Source organism: Puma concolor, chromosome A1 (genome assembly GCF_028749965.1).
Source record: "Puma concolor isolate L17-30 chromosome A1, mPumCon1.1.hap2, whole genome shotgun sequence".
Taxonomy (NCBI): Eukaryota; Metazoa; Chordata; class Mammalia; order Carnivora; family Felidae; genus Puma; species Puma concolor.
In genome coordinates, this window is record NC_141667.1 from 140424224 (window position 1) to 140449397 (window position 25174).

General features: G+C 45.6%; 1 protein-coding gene across 7 annotated transcripts in view; it reads right to left on the minus strand.

The window, feature by feature from the left end:
- SNCAIP (synuclein alpha interacting protein) overlaps positions 1 to 24714 on the minus strand; it is a 164857-nt gene extending 140143 nt beyond the window's left edge. Inside the window, exon 1 of one of the 7 annotated variants that reach the window (XM_086705501.1) lies at positions 24559 to 24714. The gene's annotated coding sequence lies outside the window, so the exon portion shown is untranslated. Of the gene's footprint in view, positions 1 to 3066; positions 3738 to 23307; positions 23693 to 23947; positions 24122 to 24393; positions 24480 to 24558 lie in introns of those variants that run through there. The other 6 variants (XM_086705506.1, XM_086705495.1, XM_086705525.1 and 3 more) reach the window with 6 other exon arrangements.
- Positions 24715 to 25174: the final 460 nt, after the last annotated feature.

Consider the following 25174-nt stretch of genomic DNA (forward strand, 5'->3'; position numbering starts at 1 on the left):
GATGAAGCCTATCTTTTAGGTCCTTGGCAGCTGTTCAACTCAAACTTCTCTAGAGAGCTGTTTCCCCCACCCACGCCCCCCCCCAAACATATTCCATTAACGATGAATGTTAGAACATTAGGTTTTGTTTTTATCTGAAATAAAATTAAACAGTATCTTGCTTGTAAAAAAAAAAACAAGGAAATAGGAAACAGTCTTGAAAATAGGTATTTGAGTTGCCTTGAAGTGTTCCTCTCACCCTTTCAACTGTGTTAGTTGTTAATAGTGAAAGTGCTTTGTCAAATGCATTTTGAAGTACCTTCTGGCCAAACCTACCCTGATTGAATAATATCGCTGGCAATTTAATAACAGTTCTTGAAAACTGAAGGAACTAAACCCACACCTATAGGGTCAATATCCCTTTTGCCCAAGGGGACTAATTTGAAGGAATAATCCACCAATTACTGGACACTTATCCCACATCAGCGCTTTACACATTTGAACGGTGGTGACAAGGAAATATTCCATATGCTAGTTAATCTAGGACCACTGCAAAGGTACATATTAGCACATTTTTTAATAAGATATTTCTCTTTTTCTTAAAGTTTATTTATTTTGAAAGAGAGAAAGTGTGCAAGCCGGGAAGGGCGGAGAGAAAGAATCCCAAGCAAGTTCCGTGCTGTCAATGCAGAGCCCGAAGCAGGGCTCAATCTCATGAACCACAAGATCATGACTTGAGCCAAAATCAAGACTCAGATGCTTAACCGAATAAGCCACCCAGGTGCCCCAATTAGATATTTTTCAATTACAAAAGAGAACTTTGAGAAGAAAATTTTTTTCTAATATGAATCCACATTTTCCAGATAAGGCTTTGCTATTAAAAAAAATCTTCTCTAATCCACCCTATGTTATCCCTCCCTCAATTTTACTACAGCTAATCCCACTGACATGAACTCGTGTGTCCTCTTTAACTCATCACCTCCCCGCTGGACCTTTCCTGAGTATGAATTACTCAGACGCTGGCCTTGAGCAAAGACCTGCCTGCCAACTCATTCATACAACAAATAGTGAAACTCTTATAAATCATCTGAATTTGCCACCCATGTCTGAAAGGGACAACAGAGTGCAGTGATCAAGAGCACGGACTTGGATCTAAGGTGCACAGGCTCAAATTCCAGCTGGGCCTCTTGTTAGCTGTGTGACTTGAGCAAGTTACTTTAATTTTCTATGCTATCATTTAAAATCTACATAACGGAGATGTTAATCATTCCTACCTCACTGGGTTATTGTGAAGATTCAATTTGCTAACCTGTGTCAAGCACCTGGGACAGCGCCTGCACACAGTACGTACATGTTTGCATTTATTAGTTCGCCATTCTATTGTCATTTTTCTGGAGTTCCTCTTCTTGTAACTTCTTCGGAGAATGCGCCTTCTATGGCATCCTCTCCTGGCACTACCTGGCTCATTCTCTTGATTCACTTCTCTCCTCTTCACAAAGCTCAAGTCGTCCACACTAATCTGCTCTTTCTTGGGGCTGCCATCGCCTCTATGTTTTCACCATAGTATATATCCCACCCTTCATGGCTTCTGACTTCCTAACTGTCCTCCGTCTCAAAACATTTTATTCGCGGCCGAAGAGAACATGTAAAATGTACTAACATGGATGGCAGATCTCAATTCAGAACCTGCAAGATATAGAATATGTAGGACTGGAGCTGGTTTTTTAAAATGAGTTATATAGTAAGTTAGGCAGTAAGATGCCTCTGTTAAATTTGGTAGGGAGGCACCATAATAGCTTGAGTGCGTGGTAGAAAAACTAGAATGTAAGATGTCAAGTTTCAAATAAAAAACATGGACTTGAATTCTGAAGAGCCCATGGCTTTATGGTAAATTGTCTCTGTCAACAAAGAGCCTTTATTTCTACTTCACCAAATGTCATGGTCAACGATTTCAGCTCTGGCTTGAAGAGGTCCTGAGATCTTCAGGACTGTGTGTGGTGCAAAGGACTCTATCTTGCTTTTACAATAGCTACTGTGTTTTGGCTATACGAGGCAGGCGGTAGTGAAACCTAGTGGGAGTTAATAAACAGAGTAGATAGGACTCGACAAATACCTAACCAACAAATAGGTTCCATGATAATGTGACATTTTTATAGTCACATTTTTAAACCATAACAGCGCTTGAATGGTATGCATTATAGTATTTCAATTTAGTCATTTATCTAAAAATGAGTTTTATCTTGGCTCATAAATAAACAGTGACATTCCAGAAATTTGAAAAGCTCAGCTTCACCTTCTGCTGAAAAGCTCATTTTACAATTACAGAAACACATGCCCTTTTGTGCCATGTTGCTTAATCTTTGATTTATGGCTCCTATCTTTGCGCTAACCTCTTTCTGTAAACTACACAGAGTTTGTACAAGCTCAGCTATTTCATTCTTACTTCTAATCTTAATGGGTTATTTTCTCCCTACAGTGGCAACGTCTCTCTACGCAACAGGTCAGGGAAAAAGTATTCACTCTTAGTTTACCAAATGCTATTTAGTGTCTTATAATGTTCTCAGAGTCTGAAGTAAGTAATGCATTTCCCTAAAAGCCTTGGCTGGCTCTTCCAGAAAGGTTTTTCTCTTCTGTCCCAGAGCCTTCTAGTGCTTGCTCCAACATGCCTTGCAGCAAAGCCCTTTTGGGAAATGGCGGCCCACTCTCTCTCCTTTCTGCACTTCATTTTGACCAGGTTCCCTCAGCCTGGAAGCTAGCTTACTTGGCACATCGGAATGGTTTCTCTGGGGGTGCATGGGTGGCTTAGTTGGTTAAGCATCCAACTCCTGGTTTTGGCTCAGATCATGATCTCATGGTTCCATGAGCTCGAGCCCCACATTGGGCTTCACGCTGATGGTGCAGAGCCTCCTTGGGCTTCTCTGCCTGTCTCTCTCTCTCAAAATAAATACATAAACTTAAAAAAAAAAAAAAAGATGGCTTCTCCTCCAGTTCCATCTCTCTGCCGTTCAGTGGTGACACTCAGGTGTTGACAGAGTTGCCCTCCACTTCTCCCACAGTCTATGTACAGCTCTAGGTCTGGTCACATACCTCAGGGATGCTGGAGGAGTCTTTTACAGCAGTGTACTTAATCTGAGGGAAATCTGGGTCTTGCTCAAGGTCTACGATGATGAGAAAAGCACAGGTTCTTATGTCTTCCTTCACCTGGATCCCCACATTACACACCTGGCAGGTGTACTTCCAGGACTGTGCTCTGGGCTTGTTGCGAATGACTTGTTTCATTACAGATGCATTTTCTTCTCTGTTTTTCACTACTCCTGCTGTCACGTGGAAGGTGGCAAGAAATGTACTTTTACTCCATCATTTTTAAATAGAAAAGTCTTTGTAAAAACTTTCGTGAAAACATAAAAAGGTACTGGTGATACAATACTAAGCAAAAAAAAAAAAAAATGCAGGGTACAAAATAATATAATCTGAGACGACACCTAACTATGCTATCGAATGCATGAAAGGAAGAACACACCAGAATCTGAAATCGTTGCCTCAGAGTTGGGAGAGTGATTTAACATTTTTCCATTGATTCTTCTTCACATTTCGCAAGTTGTGTTTTGCGTGTCCATGAACAAGCAACCCAACATATTCAGCAAACAATATTTATGAAAACACATTTATGTGGCTGCACAACCTTTTTAAGACTCTCCACTAAGCACAGGCTGCCATATGCACACTTACTCATTCAACAAATATTTACTGAATTTCTGTGATGGGCCAGCCACTCTGCTCACTTTGGGGAGTATAGCTGTAAACAAAGGGAAGTCTTACACAGCTCGGCTTACGTTCAGGTGGGGGTGACAGACAATACAAATCAAATAAACATAGGATATGTTAAGATGGGGTGGTAAAAGAGAAAAAAATAACAAGGTAAAGGTACAGAGAATGTCAGCAAATTGAGAGAAGAAACCAAATATATGGACTCTATCAATCAAGGAAACCAACGAAAGCAAAAACGCAGACAGTTAGAAGGATGTCACTAGGTTCGCACTACAGGTGTTTATCATTCGTTCGTTGTTCATCACCAGTTAGGCGGTCATTATTTAAATCAAATATTTTTTTAATTTCCCAGCCAAACCTCCTTAAGGACATACTACTTTTACCTTGAAATACATACAGGCTAATTAAATCTTCAGAACATTTGGAAAACAGCGTATTTTAAGGGTTCTTCCTATTAAGATGTTTGGCTACAGAGCTAAAGTAACAAATTGTAAAAAGTACTGCTCAATGAACATTTAAAACCAATAAACTTGAGAATTCCCACCAAATAGGAACCAACTAGGTCGATGAGGGATCATATTTAATACATTGTGTGCATTAAATGATTGTTCACCACTAACATTTGTTCATCTCATAACTTTTCTTTCAGGAATTGTGGGGAAAAACCAAATGCACTTAGGTTGTGCACTACCAACCTCTTCCTCTTTCAGGGGAGTTTAGTTTACAAGATTGTCATTTTTAATAGGAAACAAGCAAAATTTCTCCTATGATAACACATCTTCAAAACATCAGCAAAGCTGGTTGAAAACATATGGTGAGGCACAAATGCAGTAACTTCTCCCTTTCTCACTGTTGCTAAGGAATGAGTTTATGAAAGGAGGTAAATCCCAACTTGAGCGAGTGCTTGCCATATCCCACCACGCTACAACGGCACATGCTTTTCTATTGTCATTTCATTGTTACATCACCCCAGCAAAGACGGCACTGCCACTTGAGAGGTTAAGAACTGGACCCAGGACCTTGATGTGGGTGACAACAGCTAGTAAATGTCTGAGCAAGAATTCAAACCAGGAAGTCTGACTCCAAGGTCCATGCTTTTCAGCATTACCCTCTGCCGAGGAGCCCTATGCTTAGGATGACTTTGCTCAAAGCTTCATTTTTGAGTGAGAGAATTCTAAATATATAGCATACTCCCATAACTACCTCAACAATTTTGAACCTAATTTAATAATTTTATACATAAAGTTTTAAACATCTATTTTTAAAAGCCATCCCATATTACTCTCTTATGATGGGTCTGCTTTTGACTTGGTTTCCTCTCAGGGTGTTGCCATACAGGCTGCTTCTGCAGTTGCATCAGAGAGCTGGGACTCTAGTCCCACCAAATAAGCTTGTCGCACTAAAGTTAGTAAGACTTAGAAGTCAAAGAAAGTCAGTTCTGCAGTAAGTTCTAAGGACCATGTGCTGGACTCACCATCCATTCATCCATCCATCCACCTACCCATCCATCCATCCATCCATCCATCCATCCATCACTAAAATTTAGTGATAAGAATCACTATAACAAAGTCTCTCCATTAAATTTCTATTGCTTCTACCACTAGTACAGATCTCTTTGAAATTCTCAGTTGCTAAAACAATGCCCTAAGTTGACTCCCTATAACAAATGTCTTACCCAGTCTTCACTTTTCTGCCACATTCTTTTTCCAAAACAAGGCTTGATGTTGTTGTTGCCTTTTAAAGGAGACAATGTATGTAAATAAATTAACAATTTGCCTGAGCTATAACAAGCCCTTCGTAAACACTATTATTTTTGTTACAACCATGTGCCAGACATGAAGGTAAGCACTGGGAATATGGCAGACATGAATGAGACATGGAGCCTGGCAGTGAGGACCTGGGAGTCTAGTGGAGACAAAGAAAAGTAAACCATCTATCACCACACAGTTGTGGAAACACCTCACTCCAACCTGGGTGGAGGCAGAGGTCAGGGGGAATGAGTTCACAGAGTAAGAAGTCTGGGAACAGGAATAGGAAAATTCCTAGGAGACTAATAGACTGGAAATTGCAGGCAGCTTCAAGTTACTGAATAATTCTGGAGAGGCGTGGCGATTGGCCACCGGACCCATGAGGATGGACAGGTATGTGGGGCCAATTGTAAGGGCTTGTATGTCATGCTAAGGATTTTTTATTTTATAAAGAGGCAATGAAAACCTACTACAAATTTATTGGCATGATCACAGACGCAATCAATTTTAGAAAGATCAACATGGTAACAGTGCAGCAACTGATCAGAAAGGAGTGGGGCTGGGGTTAAGAGGTTGCTGGGCTGATCAAAGGGAAAAATGATGACATCATGAATAAAGATACGACAAATGTGGATGGAAAGCGTTCAATGATGTTGAGAGTAATTGAACAAACAAGGTAAGACCTACTGAGGACTGGGATTGTTGGGAGATACTGGGCATGGGGACGTTCAAGAGAACAAAGTACTACAGATAATTTCCTTGAAAGCTGGGTCCGTTCACTCAATTAAGAAATTGGAAGACAGCCAAGATTTTGAGGAAAACATGATGAATTTACTTTGGAGGTGTAAACTTTGAGAGCTGATGAAACAGCCCAATGTACATGACCAAGAGACAAAGAGGATCTCTAGCCCAAGGCCAGCGATAAAAATTTGGAAGTCATCAACACAGGTGACGGCATAAGCCTTGAGAATGGATAACACAACAATCTAGGTAGGATTATTTATTAGCATCACCCACTGAAAAAGAAACATAAGCCCCCTTTGTCCGCAGTGGGAAACAGATCAAGGTTTGGCCCTGGTCATCCTTTTGACATTATCTCCTGCCACTGCACACCATATATCTTATTGTGAAGTCACATCAAAATACTTATATTTTCCCAAATGTATCAGACGCCATTGCCCTCTCCTAAATTTTCTGCCTGGTGAACACCCATTTGGCCTTGAGCTCTAAATCAAATGGCACTTTTCCTGACAAGCCCTTGATAATCTGACCACCTTCCTCCCCCATCCCAGGTGGAGTTCACGGCTCCCTCCTCTTTCTGACTGTAGCACTTGCCCACACCTCTACTATCAACACCCAAATTTCTCTCCTCTACTAGATAGAAAGTTCATAGAAGAAAAAGACTGCATCTACACAAGGAAAGGTATCAACTCATGTTTACAGAATGACTGCTTCAAGTAATCAGTCTTCAGTCTGCAAACACCATCCATCAGTCACTCTGTTTTAAAGGACTCATGACTCCTTCTGTTTGGCAAGCAGCCATAGAAGGTTCTTAGGTACAGTAATATGATACTTTTGGTATGATCTACTAAGAATTTAATTTTATTCCCATGTTACTAGTACTCACGTCAACACAACTGCTGTGGTGACAACAGTATAATCATTTAAAATAATGATTACTATGAATATAGTAGTTCCTCTCACTGAAAATGCCACCGGATTTTACTGGAAGCAAAAAAAAAAAAAAAAAAAAAAAAAAAAAAAAAAAAAAAATGGCAAGAGATGAAAACTAAACAGAAATAGAGGACTGAAATGAAGCAAGAGGAGCCTTCCTTAGTATCAACTGGGAGATCCTGATGGCACTGTGTGTAATTACCTCATCCAAAAAGGACAATTCAAAGACAATAAACAGGCAAATGATAGATGAATAAAAGAGTTATGAAACTTTGCATTTGCTAAGTCCACAATATCTGAAAAGCATCTTCTTCACAAACAAGGAAGGCAGGAAGGCAGGGGTTGACTTTAAGGCAAATGTGAAAGGATAAAAGGGGATTCAAAGGTTCTAGTCACAATCATTCCTTCCAAAGCATCGGTTCTTCTGGCAACAAGATATGTGGTTTTTCTTTTCTTTTCTTCCCCACCCCCCCCTCCACCCCCTGCTCAGCAACTTGAACAAAAGGGACAATACATAAATTCTTATTTGGACAGACATCAAAAGGTCTTTCAAACTTCTATTCCTCCCCGACTCTACTTAATTGTAAAAATGAAACACCGCAGACATTCACTATCTTTCTAGTTTGAGAACGAACCCTCACACAATTTTCCCACAACCTCGAAAGATGCATCCATACAGTCTGCAATTTCAAGAGTTGTGACCAATTCATTATCAAATGGAAAGAAGTCCTAGCATGTTTGGTTTTCAAAGGGGCCCCTACCTCTTCAGGGGATGTGTTAGACCCTGAAGACCAACAGTTTCATCAGCGTGCTGTTAAGTTAGAGACAAGAGACTCTAAAGATCACAGCGAACTATTTTGTGTGATTCAAGAAAGAGAACTCTTAGAAGTCAAAAGAATGTGTATGTGCACAAAATCTACTACGCAAGCACCATAATGCTGGTCTCCTATTCAGCTTTGATTATAAATGAGCACATCTACACCCGAGGGTGGAGAAGAAATACAGGGCTAAGGATCATCTGTCTTGAGTGTATCAGGGAGGCATAAATGTGAAAATCTTAGCCCCAGCCCTTATAGTAATTAAAGTAAAGACACTGACACATGCATAATTCAACCCAATTATGACTCAGTGGTCACAAATGGGGCTCACCTGCACTAAATGGACCCAATTATCCCAGGTAGGTTATGTTTTAATTTGCTAAACACTTTGAAGTTTTAACTCCCTTTTCCAGTTGTGTTGTGAGGGAGAACCCTGTCCAAAGAGACAGAGTCAAAACTCTTTAATTCGCTTTTTAGTTCTGCCACTGTAGCACTTGCTGACCTTAGCCCTTAACCTCTCCCTGTTTCACTCATCCTGTTCTTAACCTTTGGAAGATGATAGCTGTCTTCTCGTCGTTTCAAGATTTTAAAAGAACAACATAATAATTATCATGACCAACCAATACGCTGTATTAAAAAAAGCTAATGACGATGCTCACACTGAACCTGTTGAATACCTACTAGAAGCCCATCGTTGTTTTACATTCTACCTAAATCGTGTCATCCTCACGATGACCTCTGAGACAGGGAGTCACTTGGAGGAGTTTAATAAAGAGACCACGTGCAAGCATGTGGGCAGGCTTTGTAGTAACTACAAGAGACGGTACAGTGAGCTAGTGAGTCCAAAGGACGGTGGTATCAGCATGAAGCGTCTGTAGGAGGGCAGTCATCAGACTTCAGAAAGCATCCTTGTGGAGATGGCTCCTGGCAGGAGCCTATAGGAGCAGGCAGTAACCTGGTAAAGGAGGGAACCCAGGAAGTAAACAGCTCGCACTCTCTTCCCACCGGCCTGCTCCTGTCCTGATGATGCCTCCCACCGGCCAAATCCAATCAGAAGTCAGAGAACAAAGGAGCCTCCTGATTCAGTCCAAACATCTCAGCGCACAAAGCAGGTAGATAAAGGAAGAGAGTGAACCTGGTATCTACTATTCCCAGTTATCCCAAGCATCCAAAAATTACCTTGAATAAATGAGGTTATCAACAAATATCTGTTAGTAAAAGAAGAAATGAGATCAAAGTATCAAGAGGTTCAGTATGTATGTGAAAACACACACAGTAAGAGACTGAGGCAAGCCTTGCTCTGAGGTTCAAGCTCAAGCTCATAACCAGTATGGTATTCTGCCTCCTATTCACTATCTATTTTTTTAATGTTTATTTATTTTTGAGAGAGTGAGCGAGGGGGGGGGGCAGAGAGAGAGGGAGACATAGAACCTGAAGCAGGCTCCAGGCTCTGAGCTGTCAGCACAGAGCCCGACGTGGGGCTCGAAACCATGAACTGTGAGATCATGACCTGAGCTGAAGTCTGTGCTTAACCAACTGAGCCACCCAGACACCCCTCCTATCCACCGTCTTTATGCCACACCATTTAATAAGCATGCTGTGGGGTGTTTGGAGGAGATGGTGAGTATGATGGAGGTAATTACCACCCCCAAGAAACTTGTAATCTGTGTTTTAGTTTTATCTCACCTTTCCATCTCCAAATCCTCAAATTCCTCTCTTGCAAGAAAAGTTCTGTAATAGTAGGTCTCTCACCCCTTACAATTCCACAACCTATTCCAACTAGAGGCTCGGCAGTGAAACTTTCCATCACATCGAATTTTGCCCACTTGATAGTATCCTGCCTTGGAAGGATGTTCTGAGCACATATAACACAGGGAGCATGGTGATATCTTTTGAGAAGACAAGGCCTTCAACTCTATTTACTGCAATGGACTAAGCCTTAGGTCTTATGTTAGTACAGTGACTTTCAAGACATGTTGAAGGATTCATTTATTCAGTTACAATATATCGATCATATAGTATATACTTGGGACTACACAAGGTACATGCACAGACTGAGAAAACAATTTTTTTTTATAAAATGTTTTTTAAATTTATTTATTTTATTTCTGAGAGAGAGAAAGAGAGAGAGTGTGAGAAAGAGAGAGAAAGTAAGGGAGGGGGGAGAGAGAGTGAGAGTGAGAGAGAGAGAGAGAGAGAGAGACAGAGAATTCAGAGTGGGCTCCACACTGTCAGCACAGAGCCTGATGTGGGGTTCGAACCCACAAACAGTGAGATCGTGACCTGAGCCGAAATCAAGAGTCAGACTTGAACTGGCTAAGCCACCCAAGTGCCCCAGAAAACAATTCTTACCCAAAATCAACAACTGCTTTCTGCACTAATGAGTCAATTATTACCCAGAGGGAAGTTAAAAGTGTGTTAATTACCAAGAGAGGTCACGGGCACACATCTGGGAGTGCAGTCGTGATCTTGCCCCTCGGTGGCACCCTCCTTTACTTCTCCCCACATTGTTCGGAGGTTGGATACAGGATAAAAACCCTGTAATAAGCATCCTAACCCTGACGTTGTTCCTGGAGACAATCCAGTATTCTAATATGTTTCCATCTCTTCCTAAGAGCCTCCGCTTGGAAACGCCAGCTCCACATATAGGGGCCTGCCTCAAAGAGATCAAATAGTAATTTGCCCCTGTGGGTTTTTTCTCAGTTCTACTTTGGAGCTTGAGGAGGCCACTCTTTGCCGCCTGATCCTAACTGAAATAGCACATAGAAATCTTTCGTCTCTTTCAGGGACAAGGCGAGTGCGCTGGCACGGCAGCTCCCTTTCATGCTGTGCAAGCATTAGCTTTGCATTTTTAAAAACTATTGTACAATGTGTCATGCGGAGAGGTTTGCCAAAGGGAGGGAAAGGGGGGAAAAAAGAATAGCAGAGTTGATTTCCTACATGGAAGTTTTAATGATTCTGGAAAACCATCAACCCGTATCAAATTTCTATACTAATTTCACAGTTTCCCACAAATGGCAAGAATGCAAAACCATCAATTAGCCTCGTGGTGATTATATTTTGAAGAACAATCTATTTTCCTGATAGATAATTCTACCAAATGGAAAAATTCATTTTGTTAAAAACCTGAACACTTGATGATGTTTATTTCATGCAAGGGGCTCAAGGTAAAAATCGCCCTTTCAGTCATCTTCCAAATGTTTACTCAGGTGCACACACCTGTGCCTTCTGTCGCCAACCAAAGCTCTGAGTGTGCAGGATTTCTGCTCCGTGACAGTCATTTACATACATTATGAAACAGAAACTGAGGAGAAGCCATCAAGCCCTTGCTGGGAGGAGCCCATATCCCTCTACTTACCAAATCAATCTGTAACTTAAAAAGAGCCCTGCTATTTCCTAGCAACATGAGTAAACATTGTACTATATCCAGCTCCCAAGATTTGTAACCATGTTAATCTGTGAGTACTCAATTTAATTAAAGATTAGACTTTTAAATTGTATTTTTAGTGCACAACAGTACTGCTAAATTATGATGATCAGCAGTTAAGTGTGCTTATGTCTGCAGAACTCGGGGAATGAAAATGAATCATTTATTTCCATCTTGATATGACTGCTCTTCTCTGAGGCGCTATGCTCCGAGTTCACAGGCTTTGGAGTTCATTGGAACTCGATGGTTAAAACACAGCTTGGAGACCTCATTTATGAAAATTCCTTTAAACCTTTCACCACTCTGACAGATCCAGTCCAAGTGCACTGAGCCAATTCAAAAGTAGCTCTCAGCCCTTTTATAGGTTTTCAATTACACCAACACAGCACACCAGAGCCGTCATGTTGGACAAAGTCTATTACAGTCACAGAGAGGCACGAGAGCCTTTGTAAGAGACTCGTATGAAAGCAGCATTCTCACAACTGGAGCCAATGGATGTAAAGCTTTGTCTGTCTCGAACCATCCTTGACTTATTAAAGAAGGGATCTTCAAATGACTTAAATGTGGCTAGTGCTTAGTTATCTACTACAGGATGCAGGCTATGTGGTTTTTTTGGCTGTTTTTTTTTTTTTTTTTTTTTTTTATCTTTTTAGAATTTACTTTGCAAAAATACTGGCAAGCTACCTTGTCTTCAAACTGTTCCAAATAGCTTTCCCGAAGAATTGTTCAAACATTTTCTAGGCTTCATTCATTCCCTACCCCCTCATAGCGTGTGACAGCAGGATTCACTTTTCCCCATGTGCGTTCCGAGAAACAAAAAGCCCAAGCGGGTCAATGAGCTTTCCAGGCTGACACTGGTCATCAATGGTAAAACAGAGGTTAGGCCGGATTCCATTTACTATTTCAAAGCACTCTTTAAGCGGGCCTGAGACGCCCAGAGTCTTCTCTGAGACAAGGATCCCTTACAATGTTTATAGGACCTAACAGATCGTACAGTGACAGTTTCTTCCATTTGCAAACTGTGCATTTATTTGAGTATGTGGTTGGTATGGCTTTATGGGAGTGCCAATCTTTGAAACTTGGTTGTATGAGTTCTTTTAAGTGACATTCACCATTAGGGGTAAAGGGGACAAACGTGCCCATTAGTGGGTTAGAAGCACTTGCAAAATTTAAATGCTGTATGTGCAAATGCTAATTTACTCAGCATATCAATCTCCCATTTTCTCCAGGGAGTGGTGAGGTCTCTAAAACCACTGGCAACAGAGACAGCTCCCTGACACAGCTATTCCTCCCCTGCTTATTTCATGTTCTGGAAGGCAGATGGGCCTTTTTTGGTGTTTGGTCTATCCTGCTTGTTTGGGATTTTTTTTTTTTTTTATCCTGTTAAATAAGACCATGAAGTTTTAATATACTGGACTGTGCCTAAATTCCTCTAATCATCAATATTGGAAGAGGCAAAGCCTAAAGCTGAACACGACATGGGGAACCTCAGAACAGTTTGAGGCTAGGAACACCCCTATCCAGTGTCGAGGCTTCCTGGCCATGCGGTGGGACTCAAATGCAGTTCTGTGGCACTGGCCAGAGCCGGGAGCTGACGGGCAAAGTGAGTGCCGCGAGACAAGGCCCCACATACCAATCCTGGCTGCTCCTGGTGTTACGCATAATCTTTCCTCGTTCATTAATGAATTGCCAATGCACTGAATGCCAGCTGCGGGCCTACTAAATGCCGCATTCCACATTGGGGACGGGAAGTTGACAGGTGCAACCCTACCCTCAAGAGCCCAGGTTGTAGCGAGCAGCCAGCCCCATCCAACAGGCATAAGAGCAGAGGCGCAGGCTCACTGTGGAGGGACGACAGAGGGAGTCGTCCCTGAGACTGCCCTTGGGACTCCCACTGCCTCCTCAGAGCCCAAGCCTGGAGTCCACTATGGGAACCACAGGCCACATGTGGCTACTAACCATCACAAGTGTGGCTCGAGTCTGAGTTAATAACAAAACACATGCCAGCTTTCAAAAAGTATGAAAAACAAGAACGAGAGGGAGGTAGTTAATAACTTTTTTTTTATATTACATGAGGAAATGCTAATATCCAGGATATACTGCATTAAGTAAAATAGAGGAAATTAATTCCACCTGTTTCCTCTTATTTTTCCTAACGTGCTTGCTAGAAAATGAGAAATTAATTAAGTGGCTCACATTCACAGACTTATTATTTCTGTCCACCAGTTTTTTTTTTTTTTTTTTTTTTTTCTAACGTTTATCTATTTATTTATTTTGGAGAAAGAGAGAGAGAGGGAGGGTATGTGTGTGAGTGGCGGAGAGTCAGAGAGGGAAGGAAACAGAGAACTTGAAGCAGGCTCCACGCCCTCAGCACAGAGCCCGACACGGGTCCCAGACTGCCAAAGCCACCCAGGCACCCCTCTACCCGCCCGTTGTGGTGTAAGAAGTCACAACACAACACTTAGAGAGAGAACCTGGGAGGCTGTCTCGGGGGCAGCTGGGGGGCAGGGAGAAGGAAATGTGTAGAAAAGAGCACACAGGGGCGCCTCTCAGGGGCTGCAGAGATGGGCAGAGGCTGGCAGTGCGTGTGCTTCCTGAGTAGTACATGCCTGCCAGATTCAGTTGCAGCAGAAAGACCACAACATCAAAGCCAAAATGACAATAATCACATCACAAATAACTTAGAAGCAGCCTGTGGCTTACACTAGGCTATGCTCCGCCAGGCACCAGACTGGCTAGCTAGCCTTGCCTTCAACCCCGTCCGGCCAGTCATTTGGTCACTCTGCCCCCTCATCTGAAAAAGGGTGGCTGAGATGCACTGATGCGCCTGTGTCCCCCTTACTCCGCCTACTAAGTCTCTGGAAATCTAAAGCACTCTCAACAACCCAGGGGAGGGATGAAAGTGCTAGAGAAGCAGACACGCTTGTGCCTAGAGATGTAAAGCTGCAAAGAACGGAGACGGGAGGAGAATCAATCCTTCAGACTCTCTCTTTCCGAAAACATCGCCTTTTCTTTCTTTGCTAGCCCCCTTCCCGGGGAGATCTAGAAGAGATGGAAATGCCACGAGCTCAGGAACCACATCTGTTAGCTCACTGTAGTGACCACAGCTCCGAGGGGAGCCTGGCATAGAGCAGCACCTCACCGTAACGGTCTGTGAGGGGTGCCAATGGAGAATCTGCAGCCAGTTTTGCTGCTGAGTGTTGCTGCTGTGTGGTTAATGACTCTGAGGGTGCAGGCTGCACTCAGGAAAGAGCGAGGGGCTCACTGAGGCGGGGTCAAGCAGCAGCGATCTGCCTCTCGGACGCTGGGGTCTGCGTGCGAGCTGTCAACCCAGGCGAAGGTGCAGAGGAGCCGAGACCTTCCCAGCCCTTGTCGGCCCCTGCACGGGAGACAACCCCAGAGGTTGCTGCAGCAGAAGCGGCTGCCTGACCCACTGCCACCAGGGAAGCTGCAGGGTGAGGGAAGTCAAGGGGGAACAAAGGCTCGGAAGGTCACGGGCACGGGTCTCACGCCCAGCGTGGTGAGAGGAACGAGCACGGACGCCGCATGAAATAACAGTGACGCCCGGCGGGGTTTGACTCCACTCTCAGCACTTGGTGGCTGGGACACTGAGCTCCTTCTCTGACCCTCATTCTCCGCAGCTTACAACAGGGCTGGGAACACAGGGCTTAGGGGGCTGGTTAGCTACAATGTACTTTTCAAAAAAGACTGGCACACGGTAAACATTCAATAAATGGTCAATAAGTGGTATATATTCGACAATGGCCATTATTTTTCTTCTGGATTACAGCTTTTTTTTTAATTTATTTTTTTAACATTTATTCGTCTTTGAGAAACAGAGAAAGACAGAGCATGAGCACGAGAGAGGAGACACAGAATCTGAAGCAGGCTCCAGGCTCTGAGCTGTGTCAGCACAGAGCCTGACGCAGGGCTCGAACTCACTGACTGTGAGATCATGACCTGAGCCGAAGTGGGACTCTTAACTGACTGAGCCACCCAGGCGCCCCAACAGCTTTTTTTGTTTTTTTAATGTTTTTAATTTATTTTTGAGAGAGAGAGAGAGAGAGCATGGAAGCGGGGGAGAGGCAGAGAGAGAGGGAGACAGAGGCTCTGAAGTGGTATCTGTGCTCTCACTGTAGACCCCAATGTGGGGCTCAAAAACACACATTGAGCTAAAGTTGGATGCTTAACACACTGAGCCACCCAGGTGCCCCTGGATTATAGCTCTTAAACAAGGTTTTTAACCTGGAGTCTGTGGGGCCCCAGGAAATCCACAAATAGGCTCCCACATATTCTGGAAGCCCTGGACTCAGTGGTGTGTATGAACATCTTTTTTTCTTTTTTCTTTTTTCTTTTTGTTAATGTTTATTTTTGAGAGAGAGACAGAGCACAAGTGAGGGAGGGGCAGAGAGAGACGGGGAGACACAGAATCCGAAGCAGGCTCCAGGCTCCGAGCTGTCAACACAGAGCCTGATGCGGGGGCCTTAACTCACGAACCACGAGATCATGACCTGAGCTGAAGTCAGATGCTTAACCGACCAAGCTACCCAGGTGCCCCCAAACTTTTTTTCTAAGGAAAGTATCCTCAGCTTTCATCAGATCCCCAGAAGGCTCTCAGACTGGAAACCGGTGAAAACCCACCGAGCTTCTGTGACTTCCAAAGTGTTTAGCATATTTTACGTATCTATGGACTTTCTGAAGGACCCTCAGCACAAAGACTTCACTCTGGCTGTTCAAGAGGCGTGAGTTTTATACACAGCAGTACAATCTGCAGATGGGCCCTTTATTATCTGGCAACAGCAGAAGCACAGGAATATGGCTGGAATTTCTAAGGCAGACATCCATCTTAATTCCATCTGTGGTGCCAGCGCCCTTACCACTCGAAATACATCTTTCTCCACAGTCTTTTTGACATAATTGAAGGCGAAGGGAGGCAGGTGGCATGTTTTATACCTCCGAGGCGGTCACCCGGTTTTAGAACCACAAGAACCGAAATTGTAACTGGGTGAATTGCAAGAGCCCAATCAAAGCTTGATTTTACTCCTCACCAACCCAGATGAGGGTCTGACAGCTTGGCCATCTCCAGGAAGAAGGACCTTAACTCTAAATCTTAAGCTTCCTCACAGGCAGGAAAAGGATAGATAATGGTAATAGCTCCTTCCTAGGGCTGCTGTGAGAATTAATAAGAAAATAATTGTAAGTCATCTGTTAAGCAACCAACGCAGAGTAAGTGCCTCATAAATATTAACTATTAAATAACCTCTCTTATGGCAGAGGGGGAAAAAAAAAAGTATTCCTCATCTGATCTCTGGGCCATACATTTTAGCTTCAAGACGGACTTTGGGCCACTGGTATTTTTCAGCCTCTTTCTTGAGGTAGCTGTTAGTGACCAAGTAGGCATCGAGCGTTACACGGAGCCAGGAAAACAGCAGAAAGGTGTCTGAACGGTGATTTCAAAGAGACCCTGCTTTCCTGGCCAACATTCAGAGATGCAAATTTAGGAATCACGTTAAAGGAAACAGGACAAATCTTGAAAACCACCGAGGTTAATGACTCAGCACACCCTTTTCATTCCTTCCCCTAAAGCTTCTTCAGCATGTTTGCTGTGAGGACCCCTGCACTAGACACAGGGATACAGAGATGAGAAAGCCCCTCGGAGCTGTCACAGCACAACGGGACAGGACGTCACACTTATGGCACCACAGGGTAAAGTAGGATGTGGGGCCAGGTGGGGCTGGGCAGGACCTGGTGTTCAAGCAAAGGCTTCTCCGAGAAACAACACTTGGGGTGCGTGTGGAAGGAGGAGTGAATGTTCAAGGTCAAGTCAGGTCAAGAAAGGAGAAACAACATTCCACTGGGACAAAAGCACAGGCAGAAAAAACCCCATGAAGATGAGAGAAAATGAAGCCTTTGGGGGCCTTCAAGTGGCAGAGGTCAGCACAGCATGGGGGTCACGTGGGCAGGGGGCAGAAGCCACACGACACACACCTCCATCCCATCCAACCTCCTGTGTCCGCGGGAGGCAGGGCCCACCTCACAGGGAACCCAGGAGCTGTGGGAATTCAAGATCAGGAGGTTGCTCTTTTCCTCCAGGGCTGTGAGGTTCTGAATGGCTCTTAGGCAGTTACCTGATTCGATTTTATCTATTTGTTCTTTGAAAGAGCACCCTGGCCATGGTGAGGAGGATGGAGTTGAAGCAGAGAGACTGGACGTGGCATTCTCAGAGGGTACTTGTGCAGGGTGAAACGGGGGGTGGGGCTCTAAACTAACGGGGGAAAGAGTGAGACAGAGACAGGGGTCCTGGTGAGTGACCCAATGAGAGGTCAAATCAGGCTCATTCCCAGGTTCATGGCTTGGGGGCAGAGAGACGATGCATCCTCCAGGGAAAATGGATGGAAGAGTAGATATACCTTATATACCTGTTCTTTTTGCTTGCACAGGATCCTCGCTCTCTTCTCGATAGTTTCTTTTTAAAGAACCACCCCTTGCTTGCTCTCAGGCTATTTACTTTGGGAGGGTTTTACCCACCACCCCCTCATGAAGTTCCCACATCCTCCCCATGTCTTGCCTCTGCCCATAGACTGTTCCTTCCATTCACGAAGGCTCCAGGCCTGGGCACATGATCAAGGCCAAGTCAAGTCGAATTCCATGTTCCAGATCCCTGGCCACAGGAGCTGGTTCAGGCATGGGCATGTGCCCATTAATTAAGAGTTAATCCCAAATTATTCTCTTCCCCTGCAGGGGTTAAACTTGAAGCTGCTTCGGACCATTGTACCACCAGGAAGAAGCGAGGAAATCAGAATTGGAGCCTTCCTGAACTTTTCCCATAAGGGAGACAATATATGCCCCTGCCTAGTTGAGTAAGTACAAGCCGGGTTTCTGTGACTTGCAGCCAAGAGCCGTGACAAAGATAAGTAAAGAAAATTGTGTTTCAAAAAAGAAAAGTCTACTTTTGTGAGTGGTGGATTATAAAAAAAAAAACACAAAAAACCTACGTTTCTGAGACAATAGTACCTTAAAACATTTGAATCTAAAAAAGATACTTAGGGACTTTATAGCAAATTCTACTGTGACTAATGAAAAGCCAAACCAGACTGCTTTTGAAAATGTTACTGCACCAGATAATGGCACATTCACTCATTAAGTTAACATTTATTGAATATCTTCAGGGTTCTTAGACGTGCACAAAAGAAACTATAAAAGCATACGCTTGGATTTGAGCTGGTCCATCCAAGCCCTTCCATAACGAGCAGCTGTGCGTGCTGTTCAGACTAATTGTGTGACGTTAGAGAGGCCAGGTGTTCCTGTCTGGCCCACAGCTGCACTTGATGGTGAGGGCACCACCTGAATTTCAGACTGGCCATCAATAAAACACGGCGGGTTGCACAGCACCTCAACAGAGCCCTTAGGTACAAGAGTGGAATGTGTTGTGAATTCCTCTCCCCTCCAATAAAACAACCCCCAGACCTTCTTTCTTTACTCTCCTTCCATGAAAAGACCCCCACACTGGCAAGGGTTTAACTGTTACCGATGCACCCTCGTCTCTGTGTAAGTATGCTTGTACCATCACCTCCTGCCCTGTCCCCTCCTCAGGGGCCAGGTCCAAATAAGTCTGGCGGGTGTTCATTCCTGGCGGGCATTGGCTGGTTTGGCCACCCCGGGTGGATCCATTCCCGCTTCTGAGGGCAGGTCTGCCTTCTCCTCCGCGGAAGCGCCTACCTACTCCCCATCGTGTGCTTAGTGGGCCTGTCAATCAACGCGCCGGGCGAAGCAGTGTGCCTGCCATTCAAACTAGACCAAAGGTTTTCTCTGTGTGGGTATGCCAAGTCCAAGGGCAGACCTCCAGCTGTGACTTGCAGAGAAAGAACATCAGTCCCCACTCCCCAGCCCCCTTGAGGAGTTCTGTTTCCACCCGGAAAGTGGTTCTTCTGACTTCCCTTTGACCCTTGGGATAGCCTCCGTGTTCCCTTTTGTTTTCCGTTGCTTTACTTGGGAGAAACTCCAGCATATGTAAGTTGCTGCACTTTAAGCGCGAAGCAATAGCGACCATTCAGAGCATACTCTGCAGCTGATAAAGTACTTTCACATCCAATTTATCTCTTTTAATCCACCTTTCTGAAACTGAATTTTTCTCCTCCCCCCCAAATAAATCACTTATTGATCTATTTCTCACAATGGCACATTCTTTCAGCCACTTAAGCTTTTTTTTTTTTTAACCTCAGAATGATTTTGACTAGAGGCTTTCAGTAATGCGGTGTCATCAGTCACCCCATTCCAAAATACGGAATCTCCCAGAATGATCCCTTCCTTTCCGTTTTCTTTGCTTCTGCCTTTGCCAGAGCCTTCCTCACTGCCCACCAACGGTCTGCTGACTTTGCCACCAGCCTACCGTCTCTAAACCATACTGATGCCACTGGCAGAAGGCTGTGACTAACATTTTACCGTCACTGTGTTACTCATCATCTTCCCAAGGTTTACAGAACGAAGACTACAGGACAATGAGGTCCAGGACATTCCCTAACCTAAATTCTGGGGTGCCTACGAGCAGGCTTCACTCAACTCTCCGGTCTTGCAGTACATTCCTCCTTAGCAGAAAACATTTGCGAGAATGAGTGTCCTCAAACATGTAAATTGCAAAAAAAAAAAAAAAAAAAGAAAGAAAGAAAAAAAAAAGGAGGCTACAATTTCTTGCAGCTACCCCTCATTAGAAGTCTTTCTTGGGTCGCCTGGGTGGCTCAGTCAGTTAAGTGTCCGACTTCGGCTCAGGTCATGATCTCACAGTTTGTGCGTTTGGGCCCTGCATCGGGCTCTGTGCTGACAGCTCGGAGCCTGGAGCCTGTTTCAGATTCTGTGTCTCCCTCTCTCTGCACCTCCCCTGTTCACACTCTGTCTCTGTCTCTCTCAAAAATAAATAAACATTAAAAAAATTTTTACAAAAAAGAAGTGGAATCTTTCTATACTGCTTGAATCCAAGGTGACCTTGTGATTTGAATCAAATTGGTCCATGGGATGTAGACGTCCTGGGTGCCTGTTAACCTGGCTAACAGTCTGATAACCGCCTGATGTAACTGAAGCCCTCCTAGATCACCCTGCCACCAGCTCACCCACCAGGTGACTGAAGATGCCTGAAGGAACCCCACCAAGATCAGCAGAAGAACCATCCAGCTGAACTCAGTCCAAACCATGGACCACACAACCATGAGCTTTAATATTTGCTTTAAGCAAATGCTTTTTGGGGTGACTGGTTATGCAGCAACGGACAAGTGATAAAAACATCTGAGCTGATTTGGTCATTTTCTCCTTAGAATCCCTTTTCATTTACTATTTAGCATCTTGGTTGCTCAATCATACAGTATCTTTCTTCATCTTTTGTATGATTCATTTTTCATGTGTCCTATTTCCTCCCTTCTAAATTCCTTACGAAGAGTTCCTGTGTTTTATACTTTTATATGCCACAAATGCACAAAGTGAATACACAATAAAGAGGAATCAACTAGTGCATTTTGGGGCCCAGCCATCAGCCTTATCAATTCATAGTCATCATTTGGACAAATATTTTGGTCACTAACTTTTTTTTTTAATGTCTATTTTTGAGAGAGAAATAGAGCGCAATCAGGGGAGGGGCAGACAGAGAGAGAGAGACAGAGAATCTGAAGCAGGCTCCAGGCTCTGAGCTGACAGCACAGAGCCCGATGCTGGGCTTGAACTCAAGCACCATGAGATCATGACCTGAGCCGAAGTTGGATGCTTAACTGACTGAGCCACCCAGGCGCCCCCTCCCTGGTCACTAACTTTTAAAGCTTAAAAGAGAGCTAAGATGGAAACAGCCAATTATGAAATCTAGTTATCCACATAAAGTGCAAAATCATGCAAAGTATATATCATAGTAGTAACCGATTCATTACTGATCCATTTTCAGTAAATTATTTCTTGTAACTAAACCTGCACATCAATCAAAGGTACACAAGAATGAGGCACCTGGGTGGCTCAGTCGGTTAAGAGTCCGACTTTGGATTTCTGCAGAGGTCATGATCTCATGGTCATGGGATCAAGCCCCGCACTGGGCTCTGCGCTGAGCGTGGAGCCTGCTGGGGATTCTCTCCCTCTCTGCGCCCTCTCCCCTGCTCACACTTTCTCTCCCTCCAAATAAATAAATAAACATATTTTTTTAAAGGTGCACAAGGAGCCAAGTATATAAGGGTAAAAGTTTCACAGAAGCAACGGTTTGATTTTTCACCAGGATGTTATTGTTCTCCCAAGACACATATTTCTCCTATGTGGTTTGCAACGGTAACCTGACAGACTGCCAAAAACAAGGTTTCTATTCGAAGAGTGTCACTGATTCTCTTGTTGCCTTTCAATTAGATTTTGCATTTAAAAGAGAATCTCCCTTGTGTTTCTTATAATGATGCACCTGCTCCTTGGGAGATTTCCTCTTTTGACAAGTAATGCCTTAAATCTGGCAAGAGAAACAGCTCCAGGCTTCCTGTGATAATATCAAAGATCATTTGTTTGTATAAGATGTTTGTGTGGGTTTCCCTCCTAAGAGCAGTAAAGTACTACTCCACTTCCTTCCAAAACAACGGCGCACACAAAGTTTCTTGGCCTCTGTGCTGCATTTCCACAGACACCTGCACCAGGACAACTGCCTGGAATTAGCAAGGCTGTGACATAGTAAGTACATGGAGAGCTTCATTTGCCCTGGTCACTTGCTTTTGGACATCAATACATAGTAAATGTCAAATCAGTACAGGCAGTGTTACTTCCAATCTACTATCTTGTAACTTCTCCTCATGAAAATTAAATCTATATTCAAAGTTATATCCCTTAGTTTTTAATAATTATTTTTTTTCCAACTAAGATGTCCACAGATCCTTAAGAGAAGCACCATCTTTTTTTTTTTTTTTTTTTTCTGATTCTAGACCTAGGGACTCCTTCCTATTTGATTATGGGTAATCTTCAGTGGAAACCGCCTTCACATGAGAGACTTCTGTGATGGATAGAAAACGTCACACCTTCTTCAAACAGTTTCAAGAACCCCTTAAAGCGATCTCCTTTCACTCTCACCAGGCTGAGTGTAAATTAACATTGAGATGCATCAGGAATGGCCAATAGACATTTTCTCCCAGAGGTGAACACATTAGCATACCGCTTTCCTATACCTTGTTCTCTCTGCCTTTTAAAATTTCAATATGTACAAATGAAATACAGATTTCAACCCATTCCCCGCTGGGATGTCTGCTCCATAATGAGAGAAATAGGTTTTTGCCTTCCTGCAGATTCAGCAAGGAAAGTGGTGCTCGAAAATTACGTGTTTAGAGTGACACCTTGGAGAACTGACATACTGTGCACACATGTAATCCTCATAAACCTCCCCAGACAGCCCTTATTTCATTTTGCAAACTGCACCCTGGCCGGGCTCCACAGCACGTGGTGTGCGGCGGGTCTGTCCTGCACCGGCTCTCCCTTCCTCTGGGCTCTTCCTTGCCTCCGGGGTCTCTGATGGGCACTTGTCAGTAACAGTCAACAGGAGCGAGGTGGCCCAGCCACCAGCCAGTGAAAAACTGACACCGACCGGAATGCTTCCTTAATTAACTTTCCCAAGGAAAGCAACGTTCCCACAGGAAAAAACAACACGTCCCCGCCGCCCCCCCCCCCCCCACTCCTAGCGGTCCATTGAAAATGAGCAACAATGCCGTTGCCTTTTTGTTTCCTAAAGACTTTTCTTTGCTGCAAGCAGTAGCGTGTTTCTCAAAGAATGCTAGTATTTCCTGTGGAAACTGTATGGCTGCCAGTAACGGCTCATAATTTTCCCTTCTTTTCTTTTCGTAAAAATGAAATAAACAAAACGTGGCATTTGACAATAGCCAAAACACCAGTTCACCCCACTTACCACCTGCAGATGAAAGTCATCACCACGAGAGAAGGCCAAGAGAGGCACATTCGCGGCTAAAATCGACGCGGACGAGCCCGGGACGCAGGACAGCGCCGGAGGGGCAGGTCGCAGCCCCGGCTGGACGGGGCAGCCAGGGAGCTCCGGGGATGCGCGCGGGGCTCCCCTGGGCGGCACAACCCCAGGCGCCCCCCTTTCGCGTGTATTATTATCGTGATTGGGTCCTGTCGCTGTTACTATTACTTCGCCCCTCGTTATCTCGGCTTTCAGGCGCTGGGGCACTGCCCAATCCTGCCTCCGAGGTGGCAGCCAGGATAATAACCACACGAAATGGGCAAAGGGAAGGAACAATCCTTTGGAAACCGAGGCGGGGGCTGTCTGCCCACCCCCCTTCCCCTGAGTAAAGCTGCCGCTCGGTAGCCGCCGCCGTTACTATAGAGACCTCCTCCCCCCCACCCCCCCCCAAAACCCTTTCTGCAGAGGCGCCGCCGCTGCCCCGGCCGCCGGGACTCGCGGCACAAAGGGGGCCCGGGGGCTGCGGGGAGCAGGGGCGACACCCGCCGGGGTCTCCCGGTGCAAACTTGGAGAGGCTCAGCCGCCCGCCGCCTCCCCGCCGCGCCCGCCGGGGACCTGTACTCACCGGGGGGCGCCCGGCGCGCCAGCGGCTCGGAAGCGCGGACGGACTGACGGACGCACGGTGGACGGCGGCGGCGGGAGCAGGAACCGCCGCAGCGGGAGCGGGGCGGGCGGCGGAGGCGCTGCCGCGGCCCCGCTACGTCACAATGCGGCCGGGCCGCCGGCGCCGCTCCCCCGGCCCCCCAACGGGCGCGCGCGGGCGGGGGCAGCCCCGGGGCGGCCGGGCGCGGAGCCGGCGCGGGGGGACGCGGGGCGCACCGCCGGGGACGGGGGCGCGGCCACACCGCCCGGGCTGCCGGAGCCGCCGCGCGCCCCGCGTCCCCGCGCCGCCCCCCCACCCCACCCCACCGGGCCGCGCGCCCCTGCTCCGCCCGCCTGACGGCGACCCTCCCCGGCCGGCCCACGCCCCTCCCGCGCCGCCTCCCCACCCGCCCGCCGCTGTCCGCGAACCTGCGCTTCCTTCTCCACCTTTCGCTCGTTCGCCTCCGCTGCCTTTGCGTCTCCCCAGCTGGGCTTCTCCTCTCCTCCCCTCCTACTTTTTGCCCCCCGCTTCCCTCCTTCTCCTCCGCCCCCCGCCCGGCGGCCTCTCCCCCTGGAAATGAAATCGACCCTCACCGGGATCCACGCGTCAGCCGCTGCCACCTCATTGGTCCCCAAATCAGTCCAGCGGGGTCCGGCCTGAACCGGGACGAGGGACTCGGGGAGGGGAAACGGAAGGTGGGCACAGTACTGGGACACTGCTGTGCCTGCGGAGCCTTTGGCAGAGGATGTGGCGCTGGCACGGAGTCCTCGCCCCCACTCCTCCTTCCCGCCCCGGAGGCTCGTCCCCTCCAGGACTTCGCCAGGGAGAGGAGGACAAGGGGGCTTGGCCCGGAACGTGCTTTGCTCAAGCGTGGGTGCTGGCTGGAGACTTTGGTCTGAAATAATGGCTTTTTAATTGTACAGCGTTGAACACATCACCGTCCCTACAGGAATATTAACTTTACTTTCAGCGTCTTTTTCTTAATGGGAGACAGGGAGCGATGGGGGGGATGGTGGGGGGGGGGGGGGGCTGTGGGCAGCTGGTGAGGCGTGTGGGCAAGCCAGCAGTGGTGACTGCGTCTTTCCTTCCTTATTTCCGAAATGAAATCAGGGAGAGTGGAAGCATTTATGGTAACATTGGCTCACGACCATCTCGCTTTTGCCCTTTGGAAAGCTTTAAATGGTTTTTAAGAAATCTCTTTCCCAGGAG